The sequence below is a fragment of the Dreissena polymorpha genome, chromosome 5, assembly GCF_020536995.1.
Source record: "Dreissena polymorpha isolate Duluth1 chromosome 5, UMN_Dpol_1.0, whole genome shotgun sequence".
NCBI lineage: Eukaryota > Metazoa > Mollusca > Bivalvia > Myida > Dreissenidae > Dreissena > Dreissena polymorpha.
In genome coordinates, this window is record NC_068359.1 from 27,370,335 (window position 1) to 27,387,875 (window position 17,541).

The 17,541-nt window shown below is 36.2% G+C and overlaps 1 protein-coding gene and 1 non-coding gene across 2 annotated transcripts in view; both read right to left on the reverse strand.

The window, feature by feature from the left end:
* LOC127831123 (uncharacterized) overlaps window positions 1–17,541 on the reverse strand; it is a 226,708-nt gene that overhangs the window by 60,401 nt on the left and 148,766 nt on the right. The window lies entirely within an intron of this gene.
* Trnat-ugu (transfer RNA threonine (anticodon UGU)) lies at window positions 943–1,016 on the reverse strand. The gene has a single exon. It is a non-coding gene; the product is annotated as a tRNA-Thr (tRNA).

A 17,541-nucleotide genomic window follows, 5' to 3' on the forward strand; every position in this document is an offset into this window, starting at 1 on the left:
GGGAATAATCGCATGTTAATAGTGTTTCTTTTATTTCAAAGATGCCGTTAACTGGTAAATAACGACTATTTTGATAACATATTATTAAAAGTTTACAAAATATTATGAACATGTGTGATAAGTGCAGGTGTTTTTATCTGATTTTGGAGAAAGGGCCTGGCCTTTTTTGAGGTGAAAACAGTCTTTAAAAAAAATAATCAATTTAACATATTTTACTGTTTTTTAAAACAAATTTAAGGCAACAGATAATTTAATTATGCAATATTTTCTATTTTCTACACTGGATCAGGTTAACATATATATTTAAAGTTTAACAAAAAAAAAAAAAAAAAAAAAAAAGTTCACCGTTTTTTCCTTAAAAGTTAAGGGACATAGACACCTCCCTTAATTCCAAAGAAATCACCTTAAACATGGCATCGTAGCAGACGTGTTTCAGAGGTTTTCGTCGAATTTAAACAAAATTTCATCAAATGTGTATGTTTTCTTCAACATGTAGCGGAAGTAATATTGTTGTCATTCGACGTTGGACGTGATTTTCATTCATAATAATTTGAGTTGTGTTACCATTTTACGCCATTTCTTTGGATGAATCAATGATCATGTTTCAATAAATGGAAAGAATATGATTTTAATGTGAAAATAGCAGACGTTATAGACTTGCGACTGGGATATGTTTACATATCTGACATTCTGGTTATGCTGTATCGCATGTCAGATTGTGTTTGTTTTCCCTTTCGCACTGAATGAATGTGTGTTTCATCTCGGAATTATCGAGTAAGTACTAAATATATTTAATTTATTTATTTTCTAACATAACTGACTGCCCTTTTTTCAGCATGGCCAGACGTTATGTCACAGTAAATATGGTAATGTTCTTGATCAACTTAGAACTATCAAATTACACTCATTAAACGCTACTGTCGCCGGGTGGTGAAAAGTGTGCGGCCAATTCGGGACTCGAACCCGGGACATCTCGCTTACATGGCGAATGCTCTCCCGACTGAGCTAACCTGGCCGACACACATCTTTTCACCAATCCCACTTAAGTTCGGTACCATGACATTCTCCCCTGCCATGTTGGAATTCGTCCTCGAATTTGAGTCACAGAGAACAGTGAAATACGATCTGGGTGCCATTGTCATAATTGCATAATGAAATCACTCTGTTTATATAAAGTATAATTATATGACAACAATTAATTATATCACTTACTTGCATTGAATTATGAAATTATGACAATGACACCCAACTTACGATAGACCAGGATATATGAAATGTTAGAAAGCTGCACACAGATAATTCAGACATGGCTGCCTTACAAGATCATTCTGAAAATTACAATGGAAATGAACATGGCCTTTGTTACAGGACTATGATGGAAATAATTTTTTAGATCATAATATTTTTCACATTATTTATTAAGTTATGTTCACACACCTATTCATGCAAATAAACTTGCATACTTAATTTAAAGAATTATGAAGCAAAAATTGTAATTGAACACTGAAGCCTACAATTTACCCCAAAATCATTTGGAATACACAATGTGGACGTAGTTCAAGGTCTATAGTTTTATCTCCATAATAACAAACGAATACTGTGCAGTTTGTTTAACTAAACATTATATAAGTATTCCTCCTGCAAATGCGCCAACACGGCCCAACAGGACCTTATACAATTTTATATGGAGCTCAAACTTCCTCTTCTTAATAAGTGCATTCAAATTATGCAGATTGCAATTAAAATATAATAATAATGGAAATAACAAAATGTTATTTAATGATAACATTTGCATTTCATTTTCAATAATAAAGTTGATATTTTAAAACTATCTTCTTTTGTGTTAAAGTCACTATCACGCTCACCAATACATACGGCTACTGTATTATGCTATATAAAAACAGTCGACAACAAGTAGTACCATACGATGGTTAATTACGATAAACCCTAAAACAAGTAACATTGATGTAAAAACGTTATATTACAAGCATTCGGTAAGTTTTAAGCATCTAAATATCTAAATATCGTTCCACGATGTAATCTACTTTTGCTTTCGAGTCAGGATCGGATTCATTCGAGTTGCGTTCATTTGCATAATTTATACAAGCCATTTTGGCATTCGCTAAGTTCCAGTTACCCAGAATTCATTTTGATTTCACAGAATGATTATTCATGAGAGCTACGTCATGCTTCCGACACTTACCTATCCAATCTCGTGTTCGCCCGTAAATGTTCGGATATTTCACTGGAGATATAAAAGGAATTATTTGTGGCCACAAAAAATACAAACGAGCATTTTGTATCTCGTTAAATCAATCCTACCAGACAACATCTAACGTTGAAATTTTGCATTTTGCTAAAAGGAACATTGATTTTTTTATGGGTTAGCTTTATTTAACGAAATATTCTATATTTTTGAGCGTGATTGTTACTTTAATTGAAAGATTTATTATTTATTTGCTTTGACATTTCTTTTTTTTCTATTCAATATAAGACATACAATGTATACATGTATATACAATGTATACATGTATATACAAAGTGATACCATGTAGCAGCAATAATGTTCAAAATTGTTATACAAGAAATGCTAATTTAAACTTTTTTGACCTTGTGGTTTCTTTTTGATTAAAAAAAAATTAATCTGTATTTTTTTCTTTGGTTGTTTGTGACAGATGTTTAAAAAACAGAATACTTATGAAAACAGATGAGTTGCATAAAGTGGGTGGAAGCAAACTGGACTTGTTATGAAAGTTTAATGTGTTTCCATTTATGTTCAAATATATGAAGTGTATCATTGTTGAGGGCTATTTCTTTTTCAATTTAAATCTTAAGTTTTAAATAATTGATAAAAATTGTAGGTGTTTGTTTTCTGTTTTTCATGCTGAATATGACATATTTCATTAATATAATAATTTAATTCACAGCGTTATTAACCTGACTGGTATTTTGAAGGTATTTACCCATAAACTGATGTTTAAGAGAGATAGTTTAACATTTAATTGTTGTTTCTCTAGAAAGGTTGTCAATTGATTCCATAGAGTAATATGTTAACTACACAAAATTATCACATAGATTTGTGATAAATAGGTTACACTTAAAAAGATATGTACATGTATTTGTAGCTAGTTTATCAAAAGATGGTAAATATTGATAACACCACACGTTCAATCATCCATATTTTACACAAGTTTATGTGATCAAGATCCATGTGTAAATAATTTACGATATATTTTAACACAATACACAAATACCATAAAACTGAAGGTGTATATTTGTATCACACTAAAATGTAAACTATTCAGTTGGCTGATAGTGTGTTTGTAAATAATATTGCTTTTGTGTGCATATCAAGAATTACCGGTATTTAAAATAGCTTTTGCAATATCAGAGATAGCAATTTCATATTCAGCATGCATGTGTATCTCATGGAGCTGCGCATTTTGAGTGATGAAAAGTCAAGGTCATCCTTCAAGGTAAAATATCATTGCATGTTTTTGTCCCAAAACGTTAACCTTGGTTAAAGTTTGGTCATAACTTTTGGAATATTGAAGATAGCAACTTGATATTTGGCATGCATGTGTATCTCATGGAACTGCACATTTTGATTGCTGAAAGGTCAAGGTCATCCTTCAAGGTCAAAGGTATACAAAAAGGTGCAGTAGGAGGCATTTTTTTACTGACAAACACAGCTCTTGTTTTATATTGCTTTTGATTAATGTTTGTGCAAATGAACTACATCATGAAATGATGAAACATTTATTTAACCATTGCCTAAATATGTTATTGTTAACCAATTAAAAATTCAATTATTTCAATTCATTAAAAATTAAATAATATACTTTATTATTCTGTGCACTTAGCTTTCATACCTAAAACTAAAAAAGGATTACTCTAATTTCATAATAAGCAATATGAAAACACATGCAATATATGCAATTACAAGAGCACCGCATAGCGGGTGCCACGCTCGGCTGCGAAAGCTTTTCAGAATTTTTTTTAAGAGGTCACAGTGACCTTGACCTTTGACCCAAAAATGGGTGTGGCGTTTAGAACTCATCAAGGTGCATCTACATATAAAGGGGAAATCATTGAATTTTCATAATAACAAAACTTATGACTGGTACCGTAATCTGTCAGTCAAATTTATATAAGGAAAATCTAAAGTTTCTAAAGTCCTCGCCCATCAATTTCGCAAAAAGGACAGTTTCTTGAATAACAAAATTCGGGGCTCTCTGCGTCGCCGTTTTTTCCAACTTTTTCCTATTTACAGAACTTCCGTGTTTTGTCAAAATCATGAAAATGTGTGATACGTTTGTTGTTGATAAAGAGATCAATGACAACAGCATAAAATTGATACAGACATTTTGAGACAACTGTTTCGACAGATGCCGGAAGCGTAAACCTCGTACGCTATGCACTTTTTTTATTAATTAGCTATCCATCACGTGAAATATTACGAATTATTCTGACTACACATTTGTTCAGTGAACGTGTTCCGCCATTTTGCGAGCTCTTACTAGCGTCATGTTACTAAATATAGTAATATTTCTGAGTGAACGGTCAAGTTTAAGAATTATTTAAGAAACGAAAACACATTAATTTCCCCTAAGTATTTAAGGTAAAGTCTTACCTTAGGTGATACCTAAGGTATGTTTTGAATACGAAAGTTAAGGAAATCCTTACCTTAGGAAAATTGTTTGATAACTAAGGAAATTTTCTCCTTAAACCTTAGGTGCTTTATGAATACTGGCCCTGACTATACTGTGTCATAATTTAATGTCTTCAGCACATTTATATTTAGCATAAATTGATTGCATCAACAATTCTTTCCATTATTAGCTAGGAGAATTAACATAAAAATCTTGCAAATCTGTAAGCAAGCATGAAATTTTGCATTAACTCTGACAGTTTGATATGCACTATTGATAGAAATCGTTAGGCACTCAAAAATTCAAAATGGCGGCCATTTTCAAGATGGCCACCATTTCCGATTCAATCTATACAGCCATGTTGGGTATATCTTAAGCAACTGTGCGTAAAAACTGTGCAAATCTTCAATTTAGCATGACATTTGGTACAAACACTTAGTTTGATACACACTTTTGATAAATCCTTTAGTTAGTTAAACATTCAAGATGGCGTCCAGGTACAAGATGCCCGCCATTTCTGGTCTCAGTTTATGTGAACAAGTTGGGCAGCTTACATAAAAATGGATTTTGTTTTTAGAAAATCAGCAAGGAAACATGCAATTTGGTATAAAAACTAAGTTTGATGTGCGTTTTCAATAAAATGGCATCGATTTTTTTCAAGATGGCAGCCGTTTCCGGTCTCAGTTTTGATGTCCAAGTTGGGTTTATCTTAAACTCGTATTATTTGGGTATTTTAGACATGAGTATTAGTATATGTGACAATTAACGCTTGTAGAGCTTAGAGTTATATATATATATTGCAACAGCCAGCCTCAGTTTGTGTGACAAAAATGACTTCAAACTTTAAAACTATAAACTTTGATTCCTCTAAACATTTTCTAAAATTAAAGCTTAGTTACATGAAGAACAATACAATTTCGTATCTTATTTTGATATTAAAAACCTTACTGAGACTGATATCAACTTGAATGCATTTTTAGCTCATCTATTTTTTTTTTTTAAATTATGAGCTATTGTCATCACCTTGGCGTCAGCGTCTGCGTCGGCGTCCGGTTAAGTTTTGCGTTTAGATCCACTTTTCTCAGAAAGTATCAATCAGGGGACAAAAATTCCACTCGTCCACTCGTATTGACGAGTGAAATCTTGAAAGGACGAGTGAATTTCCCTAAAGCTCTCGTCCTACAGGACGAGTGAAAAAAAGCTGATGTTAAAAATGAATTTTCTGACCAGTAAGACTATTTTTCATTTAATAAAATCATTTTCTAAAAGCATATCTATTCCGAAAGTAGAATGCGAATGAACCGGAAATTGTAATTGTAAATTTTATACAGCAGGTGCGTGTTGTTAAGCGAGACTTGTGTCCCGAGTAAATATTGGCTTTTTGGTGTAAGCTTTGCGCGTACATGTTGACAGGGAACCATGCGACTGCAGTCACTGTTAGTATTGACTTAAAGAATTATTTAAGCGCGAAGTACGGTTTTAAACCAGATTTAAACCAGTCTGAATTTCGTTTGAAAAATGTCTGCCATACGAGCGTTCTTAAAAGGGGGCGGGGGCGATGTTCAAACGTCCGAAATGGAAAGCACGCGAGCATTAGAAAAAAATATTTATTTTTTGTTCCTCATAAATAAAGTAACTTATTTCACTGCTTAGCAGTGATATACTTTAGGAATTTTTATAAGTCATACCAGCCCTTTGCAATCTTTATTTCACATATATTTGAAGGACGAGTGCGTGTGTTTGCAGGACGAGTGAAAATTTTAATGCACTCGTCCTGCAGGACAAGTGCAGTTTATGAATATTTTTGTCCCCTGCCAATGCTATTGCATTCAAACTTGGTACACTTACTTACCATCATGAGAGGACTGGGCAGGCAAAGTTAGATAACTCTGGCGTGAAATTGACAGAATTATGTGCCCTTTTTATACTTAGAAAATTGAAAATTTTGGTTAAGTTTTGCGTTTAGGTTCATTTTATTCCGTAAGTATCAAAGCTATTGCTTTCATACTTGCAACACTTACTAACTATCATAAGGGGACTGTGCAGGCAAAGTAATGTAACTCTGACTAGCATTTTGACAGAATTATGGGCCCTTTTTATACTTAGAAAATTGAAAATTTGGTTAAGTTTTGTGTTTAGGTCCACTTTATTCCTACAGTATCAAAGCTATTGCTTTCATACTTGCAACACTTATTAACTATAATAAGGGGACTGTGCAGGCAAAGTTATGTAACTCTGACTGGCATTTGGGCAGAATTATGGGCCCTTTATACTCAGAAAATTGAAAATTTGGATAAGTTTTGTGTTTTGGTCCACTTTACCCCTAAAGTATCATAGATATTGCTTTCATACTTGGAACACTCGCAAACTATCATAAGGGTACAGTAAAAGGACAAGTTGCATAACTCTGGTTGTCATTTTTACGGAATTATGGCCCTTTTTTGACTTAGTAACTTTGAATATATGGTTAAATTTTGTGTTTGGATCCACTTTACTTCTTAAGTATCAAGGCTATTGCTTTCAAACTTCAAATACTTTCATGCTATCATGAGGTTACTGTACCTGGCAAGTTGAATTTTACCTTGACCTTTGAATGACCTTGAATCTCAAGGTCAAATTATAAAATTTTGCTTAAATTGCCATAACTTCTTTATTTATGATAAGATTTGATTGATACTTTGACAAAACTACTCTTACCTTACATACCACAATAGACTCCACCCAAACCATCCCCCGTGCCCTCCCCCCCCCCCGAATCCCCCCCCCCAATTTTTTTTTTTTTTAAGATCATCTCACAAATGACCACACCCTCACACTATACCTCCACCACACCCCCCCCCCAAATTATTATTTTTTGAAACCGATAAAAAACACAAATATTTATTTTATGTTTGAAATACCGTCCAACCATCGCAACCAAGAATCCCCCCACCCCCCCCGCCCCCCACCCGAATCCCCCCCCCTATTTATTTTTTTTTTTAAGATCATCTCACAAATGACCGCCACACCCTCACACTATACCCCCCCCCCCCCCCCCCCCCCCGATTTTTTTTTTTTTTTTAGCATTTTTTTTCCCATTTTGGGAAAATAATGTAATAAATGTCCACATTCCCATGCTATACACCCCTCTTCACTCCACCCCTCCCTCCTTTGTGATTGAAAATGAGAGTCCCTTCACCTTTAAAAAGAAAATAGATGAGCGGTCTGCACCCGCAAGGCGGTGCTCTTGTTGTATATTTTATTATTTCTTAAGCGATTGTAAATGCAAATATCAACGAAAGTTCCATTAACAACAAACTAAAACTAGAGTTGAATCCAAACAATTAGCTCACCATGTTAGGATTTTAAACAAAAGCATGAACTGATTGGATTTAAAATCGGATTATGAACGATCATATATTTTATTTTTGACTTCGTTTATGACATTCAACTTTAGGAATCAACACTGATACAGAATACAGACAAGATGTATCTAGGATGGTCATACTTGTAAATAAACACACTGATGGTATGATTATTGGCATTTACCCATTACACACTCATTGTTTCAGTCTCAGAAGGACAATAATTATTGTTCGTCTCTGAGTGAAGTTAAATGAAGTTCACATTATTAATTGCATGCATGCAGGTCACATTATTAATTGCATGCGTGTGAACACATTTTTCAATGGATGATTGTTTTGCAAAAAATATTGGGCGATGCAGAGAATTTCTTTAAACGATATTCATGATTGGAGAAGTTTTTTATGGAACGCTTTTTACACTATTGATAGAGTGCAGATGCAAGATTGAACTGAATCGCAATTTGCTGAACCCGTTATATAAAAGCAATAGCATATCCAACGCAAATTCATTTGTTTAGAAATTCTAATGAAACTTTGCAAATGTCGGTGTTGATACGAATTCAAAATGAGCAATGAGCTTGCAAAGTATGCGGTTATGATAGATGAAACAGTTTCCTGTTTTGCTGTCATATGCATTCAGAAGAAGATGAGTGCATGTTTGCATATGACAAATATGATATATTGTTACATGCAGTTATGCGCCTTCGATTGCCTTAGTTTCATTAAATGTGGAACAACTTGTGGTATTTTGGCTAATGATTTGTATAATCTGCACATTTCCGTCGAGGCATTAGCATCGTCGTGCCTAAGCTGCCTTATCACGCTGCATACACAGATTTGTAATCAGAAATGCCATGGTTGCGATGCTTTGCGGATCCGCTGATTTCCAGGCAGAGTGTAGTCTGAGGAAGAAGTAGTCTTAAGCCAGCAAAATCCCCTGTAGTGGACTACGTCCCTTCCCAGCTGATTAAGCACGGAGGAGATGCAACGACAGCAGCAATGACGGTACTATGCCAAAATATCTGGTAGGAAAAGCAGTGGCCCAAGGAGGGGACCCCGTCACCGGTCAAACCCCTACTGAAAAAGGGCAACCTCAAGTTGTTCTAAGAATAACCGCACTAGCAGCCTCATCAGTCATTCCATGCCACGCATTATCCTTAATCACTTGAAACATACAGCAGAGGAACTGCTAGCCAAAAGCAGGCCGGATTAAGAGCTGGGTGGAGCACGGTGGAACAGATCTTTTTTTTCATCATCATCATTGAGAAACACCTGCAGCATCAACGTGACCATTTTCACAACTTCATTGACTTTAAAAAAGCTTTCGACCGCATGTGACATGATGAGCTATGGCATGTTATGAGAGCATTCAACATCAACGAAGGTCTGGTGCAAGCCATTCAAGAATCTAGGGAAACGCCAGCACCGCAGTGCTTCTCAACCGACAGAAGAGGAACTTCATCAGGACATCATTGGGCATTCGTCAGAGTTGTCTGCTCTCTCTCGTCCTGCTCAACCTTTACATTCAAAAGGTAAGATAATGCTGTAGACTCTCTATTACCATCACACCTCTATCTGCACCGTTGGAAGATCTATCTTTAACTCGAGATTCGCTGATGACATTGACCCCATGAGTGGCACCAGCAGTGAACTTCAAGATCTCACCCACATACTCAATGGCAGGGCAGGAGCATACGGGATAGAGGTCAGCATGGAGAAGTCGAAGATCATGGTTAAGAGCACGACGAACACAAGTGCAGACATCACCATGAACGGCCAGAAGCAAAAAAAAGTGGCCACCTTCAAGTAATTGAGCCAACCCTGTCCAAGGATGGTACCAGTACCGCTGAGGTCCGAAAAAGAATTGTCATGGTGACCGCAGCGATTATAAGAATGAGCAGGTTGTTAAAAAACCGATCCATCAGCTTCCCCACCAAGTGCAGGCTCTACAATTTCTTCGTAGTCTTCATCCTACTCTACGGCTGCGACACCTGGACCCTTTACGCGGATACAGAACGCAGGATACTGGCATGTGAACATAAATATCTCCAAAGACTGCTTAGTATCTCCTTCGGGGAGCACAAGACAAACTAGTACGTTCATGAACATGACTGCAACACTTGTAAGTCCACAGGAGGCCTTACTTGCGACTGTCATACAACAAAAGCTGGCTTGGTTTGGACACGTGACCAGACACGACTCTCTGTGCAAGCCGGTTCGCCAGGGCATGCTAGAGGGAGGTCAACATCGAGGCCGTCAGAAGAAAGAAATGGACATCCCTTCCGATGAATAAATTACTTTCAGCAGCACACAGCAGACCCTGACTCAAGGAGAATTTTTTTATCGGCTTTTCTCACTCTCCGCCCCCCAAAATTGCCAAACCGGTCAAGGGATTGATGCTGATAATGATGATTTCCGCGGAGTTCTTTCTGAAATACCCGTTAACTCTGCCTTGTTCATCTTGAATGATTGGAGCTTTTATGAGTACATTCGTTTAACGACCATGGGTGTCATATAGGTGAGAGTTTGATTATTGCAAGTGTCCCATGTAATAATATTGTGAAAGTAAGTCATTGAGAATATGTGAAAGATTGATAGCAATGCACACAGGGATAGAAAACAAAATAATACACATCTAGGAATTCAACCCAATGAATACTGTCACATATGTATCCTTAATATGAGAAGTACAGTCAATATTGTATTAAGATACCACTTAAGGGAGTAATCAAAAGTGGTCTCTTAATAAAATGTTCTTTAAATAAAAAAGGCCATTCTGGAAGAATGCTTACCCCCAATTTTAATCTATATGAAGGATAATCTCTTTTGTCAACAATGATTTTAACTTTTATAATAAAATGAATATAAACACAATACATAAACAATATTTTACTTATAATGTGTTTTATTTTTTCACTTATTATAAATTTTCATTTATTATAAATGATCTGTGTGTACATATTTATTTGCAAAAACAACAAAGACAAGGAAATTTTTTCCACCTGACACATTATTTTCCACTTCTTCAAGCAGCTCGGCTTTACGCTTAAGAATGTTCTGAATTTGAGTTTTACCGACTCCAAACTCATCTGCAATTTTAAATCCAAAACCCGAATTTTCTCGTTCAACGTTAACACTGTTCGTTTTGACATTTTAATTTCTGCATGTACGCTTAAGGAAATCTGACTCAATTATGATACATAATGAGCTGAAAAAATAAAAAAACGTCAATTGAAAACAAACAAACAGACCTGATTGGAAAATTTATTAAGAAAATAACAATGTGATTGGCTAACAAATATCTACTAATTAACATAATTACAAATTGGTAATGTATGGATTTCGACAGATGTTGCCGATTAATAGTTTATTTTCCGTACTTCTCAGGAAATGTTTGTTGCGTACAGTGCATTGTTTCTGCACCTGTTACAGTGCATTGTTTCTGCACCTGTTATCTATACTCGAGAAAAATCGGCGTTGTCTCTTAACGTTCAACATAGTAAACTATTTAAGCTGTAGACTGTGCGTTATACGTTCCACTAAAATTCAACTAAATAAATTGATACGCAGTCTACAACAATACCAGTCAGAATCGGTCAACGAGACAAAGCATAATCATAATGGTTGGTGTGAAAACAAAGCAGAGGTGTACCAGTACATCTTATCGGCTTAGATAAACAATTAACACAGATTTGTCCCTGAAAGATCAATAGATTAACCACTTTTACCTCCTTGTGGTCGCTTAATTCAAGATTCGGACATCAAAATACACAAAAATCAGCGGTCGCTGGTCGCGTAAGACAAAACTCGCTTAATACAATATCATTATATCGGGAAAAAGCTCCGTGGGATTTCAAAATGGTCGCATAAGACAAAGGTCGCTTAATACAAGTGGTCGCATCCATAAGATTGACTGTTTAACAAAAAAAACGGTTTGTATACATATTTTGTGTTGAAAAGTCCCACTAGCAATACTTAGTGTGTGCGTATTATTATGTCTGTTTTTAAAGATTTGTCACTAAGTTATGCATGCCACTTTTCCAGAGTCTATTAACGTACTTTTGCCCCCTGTGCCTTCTTTGTGATCACACCTCTTCAATTTCTTTATTTTACAAGTATTTACAATAGGTTTACTGGTACCTCAGTACGTATACTTTTTCATTTGTAGTTATTATTTCCATATGTTTGTGAACAACTACGTAAACGGTATTGAAGATATTACAAAATCTCAAACATATTATATTGATGTAGAGTATTTTACGGAAGTTCAAGAATCATACCTCCTTTCAGTCTATTAATACACAACTAAACGTTAAAACACATGTTTATTTAAATGTATTGAAATACACGAATCTACTATCATAGGTATGTTTTCTGTATATCAAGCTGATATTATCAGCAGCTAATTGCTACCTAGAAGTATCCAGTGATGATTGAATCAAGCGTGTCACCTATCATTCGCAAGATGCGATTAACACATTTTAGGACACTTCATTCAAGGTCAATAAATTTAAATAAACTCGTGTTTACATCGATTGATTAAAATATGTTTAGTTTTGAAAAATATGGTTTTGTTTTCGCAAATAGAACGATACTAGACTTTGACTGAAAAGTAACGTAACAACCGGGGTTACCCCTACTGCAAGTTCATGAAAATTAAGTCGTAACGTTATTTTTAACTTGTTCACTAGGTTTTATATTTTGGGGTCAGCGTGTCATTTGTATACGGCAAATCAGTAAAACGATTGGATATCCATGCACGACATTAAATGCTGACTTGGCTAATAGCTTGCAACCTTTATCTGAATATCACATGGTATAGAAAATGACACCTTGATTTTATTATCCCGTGTTCTATAAATTGAATATCTAAAACACAGATACTATTTGAATTATCTTATGTTTAGGTCACCTCATCACATGAATGATCGCATGTTGTCAAATCACCTGATTATTTAAAATCACCTGATATGCATATACAGGTCAAATGCTAAGACGTCAACAACACGTGTTTGGGGTTTTATCCGGATTTATCTTGATACAGTCTATTGACGAGTGTTTATATCATTTATTTATCTCAAACTAAGATAGTTGCAATATAGATTGCCATTTTATCAGCCAAGTTACATATTCAATATAAAGCAATCTTCGGACTATGAGTTTTTATACTCTGCATTGATTGTAGGTCGTATGTAAACAGTACCAATTACAATAAAGTGCCAGTAAATGTCTTATTTAGATCATGCGTTTAACCATACCATAGTAAAACACCCAACAATCCTTAAACAATATATGTGAATAAAGAAAGTTCATATACATTATAAGGAGAGAAGTTCTGAATAACCCTGCTTGTATTTCAAACTCAATTAAAAGTCAGTAAACAAGATTGATCACACATAACTTAGAGTCAATAAATATTAGTCTTCAAGTAATGATGTTGCACCTCTAGATTTACAATCAACTATTATTAATAATCAAGTTCAAACTAGTCTGTATGACAAAAGTGATGATTGTGGTTTATATTGTGTTATTTTTATTTTTTGGAAGGTACTGTCCAACAATTGACACCAATAAATCCATAATAAGCGCACCCCTGGGTATAAAATAGTTTTTTTTAAATGCTATATATACTTATTTATTCAACATGTTTTAACACAGATGTTTATGTGTGCCATACATGTGTGTGTATTGTCTTTATATTATAACTTTATTGTGATAAATACTTACATATGTGGTTCACAATTATTGTGCAAATTGCAATAATTTCAATACAAATGTACAATATTTCACATCTAAATGTCAAAGAAGAATAAATTGTATATTGTAAACATTCTTAACAACAAAGCAACCTGAATAATGTTTGTTTTCATAAATCTTCTAGTGCAAATACCTTGATTTTCAATAAAAACTGTATACACAATTATGCGGCTGCCATTTTGGAAAAAAAGGCCACCGTGTTATTTTTTTTGGTGGCTAACGGGTTTTTTGGAAAGAGCGCATGTTAAGGTACATTCATTTGGTGCTTGCTAACAAGTTTGCAAGATTTTGCTGATAAAAGAACCTATATCCCCATGCTATACCTTTTTAGCATCATTATTATAATTGTCTCAGTCTGACATGTTACGCACTGGTACCAGTGTCACCGTCTGACCAGCTACAAACTAGTACCATTGTCTCAGTCTGACATGTTACGCACTGGTACCAGTGTCACCGTCTGACCAGCTACAAACTAGTACCATTGTCTCAGTCTGACATGTTACACACTGGTACCAGTGTCACCGTCTGACCAGCTACAAACTAGTACCATTGTCTCAGTCTGACATGTTAAGCACTGGTACCAGTGTCACCGTCTGACCAGCTACAAACTAGTACCATTGTCTCAGTCTGACATGTTACGCACTGGTACCAGTGTCACCGTATGACCAGCTACAAACTAATACCATTGTCTCAGTCTGACATGTTAAGCACTGGTACCAGTGTCACCGTCTGACCGACTACAAACTAGTACAATTGTCTCAGTCTGACATGTTACGCACTGGTACCAGTGTCACCGTCTGACCAGCTACAAACTAGTACCATTGTCTCAGTCTGACATGTTACGCACTGGTACCAGTGTCACCGTCTGACCAGCTACAAACTAGTACCATTGTCTCAGTCTGACATGTTACGCACTGGTACCAGTGTCACCGTCTGACCAGCTACAAACTAGTACCATTGTTTCAGTCTGACATGTTAAGCACTGGTACCAGTGTCACCGTCTGACCGGCTACAAACTAGTACCATTGTCTCAGTCTGACATGTTACGCACTGGTACCAGTGTCACCGTATGACCCGCTACAAACTAGTACAATTGTCTCAGTCTGACATGTTACGCACTGGTACCAGTGTCAACGTATGACCAGCTAAAAACTAGTACCATTGTCTCAGTCTGACATGTTACGCACTGGTACCAGTGTCACCGTCTGACCAGCTACAAACTAGTACCATTGTCTCAGTCTGACATGTTACGCACTGGTACCAGTGTCACCGTCTGACCAGCTACAAACTAGTACCATTGTCTCAGTCTGACATGTTACACACTGGTACCAGTGTCACCGTCTGACCAGCTACAAACTAGTACCATTGTCTCAGTCAGTGACATGTTACGCACTCTTACCAGTGTCACCGTCTGACCAGCTACAAACTAGTACCATTGTCTCAGTCTGACATGTTACGCACTCTTACCAGTGTCACCGTCTGACCAGTTACAAACTAGTACCATTGTCTCAGTCTGACATGTTACGCACTGGTACCAGTGTCACCGTCTGACCAGCTACAAACTAGTTCCATTGTCTCAGTCTGACATGTTAAGCACTGGTACCAGTGTCACCGTCTGACCAGCTACAAACTTAATAGTACCATTGTCTCAGTCTGACATGTTACACACTGGTACCAGTGTCACCGTCTGACCAGCTAGAAACTTGTACCATTGTCTTAGTGTGACATGTAACGCACTGGTACCAGTGTCACCGTCTGACAAAATCCGATAATTTTAAGGAGTATTTATGTTCAAATGTTCAGAATTAATAATACATCTTACATGTACTGTTAACTCGCTATAACAAGCAGTCTTGTACACAATTAAGCAATCACTTTTGTTTTATTTAACAGTTTTTATGGGTTTTTTTTGCCCCTGGCTTATAAGCAGCCATTAATATCTTTTTCCGTCTTGATTTAGAAAGCCACTGTTTAGCACACAGTGGCTCAATTTTGAGCCACGGGAAACATTCTTTCCAGTTAGAAATAGTCTGTGACCTTATTTCCGTCATGTTTCTTTCTCTGCACCGATTTTATAACATCTGTTAATATACTGTCAATATTAGGGCGTACTATTTTTTCTGATGTTACTACTGACGATGTCGACTTGAAAGAATCTACCATTTTTAACTGGCTCGCCATTACTTTTTGTTTTATTTACATGACATTTAAACACAAACACATGCAGACACTGCGGCATACGTCACAAAAAGTTAAGCACTTTCGGGACAGAGAATGCCGGTCAGGACAGCACAGATCGTGACGGTCATATGAAAAATAAACAAGCAGCAAGTTTTCGCATTACATAATGATTCAAGTGGATTCATTGATTGCAAACCAGATTTCAATATATCTATCAGGTTAAACATGTGCTTAGTCTGAATGGTAAGCGGGTGGTATCCGTATAACTTGTTTATTATATGTGTATTTCGGCTGCCATTTTAAAAGTGCTTGAAGGAAAAAGTTTTTCCATAGTACCACACAAGAGATGAACTGATAGCAAAAATTATATGCTTGAAGTTGGGCAATTCGGGTTTTATCGAATGTGATGTCAACAGTTTTCAACATAAGCGTATATCGATTCTCAACAATGCAGCGGGTTTAGTCAACATCGGCCTTTATTGTGTGCCAAAATGAAATGATGCCGTTCTGACTGAGGAGTAAATTCGATCGGGAACCACATTCTATTCAAAGATGGTGATGTCACGAAGTTTTTACCGGTGTGGACACAATGGTGGGAATTAGTCATGTTTACATGAATTTATATGCATATATACACGGCTAATACGCATTGAACTTGTACACGATGCGTAATCCAAATTTGGCCAAGAGTTTTCTTACTCCACAAAATTTTAAGTCATGCGTATTTTCTTTCTTTTCATGCGTATTTTACGCAAATACGCATCTTATCTGGCCCTCTGCTGGTACCATTGTCAGAGTCTCACTTGCTTCTAAGATATACTGGTATAATTTTAACTGTGTGACATGCTATGTACTGGTACCAGTGTCACAGTCTGGCATGCCACATACTGGTACCATTATCACAGTCACAGATGCTAAGCACTGGTACCATTGTCACAGTCTCAAATGCTACCTACTAGTACTATTGTCACAGTCTCAGATGCTAGGTACTGGTACAATTGTAACAGTCTGACATGCTACGGACTGGTACCATTGTAACAGTCTGACATGCTACGTACTGGTACCAATGTCACAGTTTGACAGATGCTACGCACTTGTACCATTGTCACAGTCTCAGATGCTACATATTGGCATAATTGTAACAGTCTGACATGCTACGGACTGTTACCGTTGTAAAAGTCTGACATGCTACGTACTGGTACCATTGTTAGAGTCTCAGACGCTATGTACTGGTACCATTGTCAAAGTCTCACATGCTACATACTGGTATAATTGTAACAGTCTGACAAGCTACGAAGTGACACAATTGTAACAGTCTCACATGCTCAAAACTGGTATAATTGTAACAGTCTGACATGCTACGTACTGGTACCATTGTCACGGTCTGACATGTCACATACTGGTACCATTATCATAGTCTTAGATCTGATGCTAAGCACTGGTACCATTGTCACCATCAGACATGCTACGTCCTGATATAATTGTAACAGTCTGACATGCTACGTACTGGTACCCGACATGCTACGTACTGGTACCATTGTCAAAGTCTGAACTGTTACTTACTGGTACCATTTTCACAGTCTAACATGCTATGTACAGGTATTATT